Source organism: Tubulanus polymorphus, chromosome 4, assembly GCF_964204645.1.
Source record: "Tubulanus polymorphus chromosome 4, tnTubPoly1.2, whole genome shotgun sequence".
NCBI classification, from domain to species: Eukaryota; Metazoa; Nemertea; class Palaeonemertea; order Tubulaniformes; family Tubulanidae; genus Tubulanus; species Tubulanus polymorphus.
The window spans coordinates 19,148,058-19,152,354 of NC_134028.1; positions in this window are offsets into that span (position 1 = coordinate 19,148,058).

Here is a 4,297-nt window from a genome sequence, read left to right on the forward strand (position 1 = left end):
AAATGTTTAGTCATGGGAAATGTTTAGTTGAAATTTGTGATGAATCTAGCCATGGCATTTTAGTTGGGTTGTAGGTAAAAAATCCCCTGGGTATAAATCCCCAAGGTAAATATCCCCTGGGTAAAAATCCCCTAGGTAAGAATCCCCAAATATTCAAACTTAAGTACTAATTTAGTATTAATGAACTGTTAATTTGTAGTATGTTTTAATTCAAATAGTTTAAACTATAGTTTGTATACTGATGATATCCTTATGATGTTCCACAATAATAAATTGGATATATGTATCAATAATATAAATTAATTGACCTTAACAGTGTATCTACTTACACTACATTCAGAAGGAGGGGGATTTTTACCTACTTTGAAGAATTGGAGATTTTAACGGAGGGGATTTTACCTAGGGGATTTTTACCAATTTTTTTGTATTGATCGTTTTTCGAGTCATTCTACTCGGATGGCTTGTGCTTTGCTGCATCTAAGTCCCTGCCTATTAATGTCATTTTGGCCACAGTGGCCTGGACTGCACCTCAGAATTGGACTATTAATGCCGAGGAAGGATGTATCAAAGTTACACTGACATGGACAGTCCAGTCATCGAAGCCATCGAAAGCGGTGAAATCGAAGTCAACTCTGAATCGGAACCATAGACGAACGCAGGAATACCTGAACCGAAGGATGCTGAAAACAGAAGTTCCGAATTCAACGAAATCAGATAACGCTACCATGAACACAGCAGTCATGACTGTCAACGCGACTCATAGGAACTCAGACAGTGTTGAGGACGTCATAACTACCGCTGAAATAAAGAAATTGGAAGGAACCTCGCAGAAACTTTCAGGTGGAGTAGAGAATCCCACACTGATAAAACGAAAGATAAAGTCCGAAAAATGTTTCCTATATAGCTGATGTGTTTTTATTCATTCGACGTTTCGACTATAACCTAATAGTCATCTTCGGGAATATTGAATTAACAAGAAGTAGAAATATTTATATATACCAGCCAGAACATAGAGACAAAATAGTTAAATAAATAAAGTAATTAAGAGCGAATTAAGCTAAAAGGTATGATTAACTAAAACAAAAGTGATTCAAAGTTGAGAGAGTGACAGTAATTGAGTAAATTACAACAAAACAAAGAGGGGAGGAAAGGAACATTAAAGTTTAACCAAATTGCAGATGAATTTAGAAATAAGTTGGTTATGAGGGGAAAAACCATTGTTCAGGTTGACGCAATTATCCGAATTTTCCATGATCAAAGCGGATTCTAAAATGTGTCTTGTGATTTTATCATTACACGGGTAGATTAATTTAACGTTTAAAAAGTCAAAATTATGTGATGATTTGAATTGATTTGAGTGGTCAACAACCGCACTTTCTGGTTTAGAGTTTTTTTGATATCTAATTTGTGTTCTTTGGTTGAGATTACGACCTGTTTCACCTAATTATACTTTATTCCAGACTTTACATAGTATTTTGTATCTTCCACAATTGAGAGATTCCGATTTAGGTTTATTGTTTATCAATAGGTTACTAATTTTATTATTGTACTTGAAAATTATTCGTTTATTAAGGGATTGGAGAGGGAGTTTAGATTTTTCCAAAAATGGAACATACGGAACAATGATAGGCTGTTTATCAGACGGCGTAGGGGTTTTAGAGTTTCTATTATTAAAATGCGAGGAGCGAGCTTTTTTGGAGAGCTCTTTTCGAAATGTAGTCAGGGTAGGGGGTTGGTTGATGTGTTTTATTTCATCGAGTAGCATAGATGGATCACAAATTCTTAAAGCTCTACGAGTTAGCCTTGAGCTAAAGCAAGTTTTATACTGAGGGAAGTGAAAGCAAAAAAATGTAGGCATTTTACCGCCCATTCGTAAGTGAAAGATAGGGATGGGTACAGAGAGTTAAGATACGAAAGGACATTATCAACGTTAAAATCACAGGGCGCTAAGGCAAGGACATCATCAACATATCTAAGCCAGATTTTGGGTGGTATATCCGTGTACAGAGGTAGTATTACTGATTCTGCATGTTCGAAGAACAGGTTAGCAAGAATAGGACTGAGAGGGTTACCCATAACAATACCAAATGTTTGTTCATAATAAATACCATTAAATTCAAAAGAGGAGTCCGTAGTACAAATGGCAATGAGGTCGATGATACAGTCGGTAGGGATGCCGAGGTTTATATTAAGGGAGGATAATCGTCGTTTAAGAAAATCAAGGGTAGGTCCGAGTGGAACATTAAGGAAAAAGGGGAGTTAACATCGAAAGATATGAATTTTTCATTACCAGGAATAATATTCTTAAGGGGTTCAAGCAAATCTTGGTTATGGCGGAGGTGCGAAGGGGAAAAAGAGCCAAGAACAGGAGATAATTGTTTAGCTAAAACTTTGGTGTGAAAGGTAGTGATGGGAGACGAGAATGGAACTTATTCAAAGTTTCTTTAGTGGACGGAAACCGTTTAAGAATATCTGAGAGATTTCTATTACAATTGGCTTGCATACGTGAAAGGGGGTTCGATTTAAGTTTCTTATATACATCGGGGTTGTCTAAGAGAGATAACATTTTTGCATTATAATCAACAAGATCTAAGATAACAATTTTCCCACATTTTTCCGCTTTTGAAATTTTAACAGTTGTTACGTTTCGGAGTTCATGAAGAGCGAGACGGAATCGACGTGGTAAATAATCAAAATAATTCATGTTCAGTTGATCACAATGGTTTGTAAGTTCATAAATTTGAAATTATAGTCCAGACTATTGAGTGATAATTTCCGAAATTCTAAGTGAGTGACGAAAAATGCTTATTCTGCTGTGGAAGCGAAAAGTTCAAACCATAACCGAGAATTTGACATTGTGTAGATGTTAACACGGTTGAAGATGGATTAACGATGTTGTCTGTTTTGCTGAATTTAGTCCATGCAGTAGAATCGATCAATCTATCGAGTTGGTTCTTAAGATCCAAAGATTTCTTGCGTTACTGGTATATAACGGAGTCGTGAACTATAGACGATAGTGAATTCCAGATATATTGGTCAGGTAACTGAGACTTTAGATAGTTTTGAGATTGGCGAAATTTGTAGAATTGGTGATTGCAATCTTCCTTAGCGCGATCTATTGCGAATTTCAGTTGTTTATTAGTTTCAGGCGGAAAAGCTGAACTGGAATCATACTTCCAAATCCAAGACAGCGAACACGGAATAACTTTTTCGCAGTAACAGTTCTGGAGAAATTTAACTTTACTCTTGCCGCGGTTCTCGATTTAATGTAACATTTTTCATAATTTCGGAAGCTGGTAACGAGATACGGAAACGCGAGGAAAAAGAATTTCAAAACAATGCTTCGATCCGTGGGTAACATTATAACCATTGAAGAAACACTATTCCGTGCTGTAACGATAAAGTAGAGAATCCCACACCGATAAAACGAAAGATGAAGTCCGAAAAATTTTTGCTATACAGCTGATGTGTGGGGAACTTGCCGATTTGAAGGTCAATTTAGAATCAAAAGGAAGAACTATTGTTAATCAACTTTTGTCAATTACTATAATATCATTAAGCCGTCCGTAAAACTTATGGCTGAGGCGGTTTTATCTACTGCATCGACTTCTTCATAATTTGGTATGTCTTGTTCTAGATATATTCAGGCAAAATGTCTTTGAAATCTCATGGAATCCCGAGCATTATGTCGTAATGCTGGAGAATTAGTAAATTAAACGATACTTACTTTGGTAAGGAGAAGTTTGATTGTAATTCTACGAATTACGTCAGAGCGAGTGATTACATGCCCTCCCTTTCTTCTTTCGCAGATTGGTCCCACCCTTTCTGACGTGTTTTTATTTTAGAATTATCATGTTTATTTAGTGTTGGTTCAGGTTATTTTGCCTTCATAGCTGTGAATTGTGACACGGAAGTGATCTCCACTCATGTAATCCCTCAATTCGTAGATTTACAATCAAACTTCTACTTACCAAGGTAAGATATTTTAATCTACTAATTATTCATGTGATAATTTATATAGACAAATTATATCGTTGAACCAGGAATCGTTCCAAGGGACCCACAGATAAATTATTTGTGAACAAGGGAGGGAGTACTTTGCATATTCGGTTATCGCATGTGTCACGTGCGTCGATTGAGAGAGCGTACGAAACCTTTGGTTCAATCAGGGAAGTGTGATGAGACTCTCATCACACTTCCCTGGTTCAATCAAGGATCAATGAAACATAGCCAACACCCCGAATGGACTCGGTTCGAGGCTCTCGACTATTCATCAAAATAACGAGATGATTTCCGT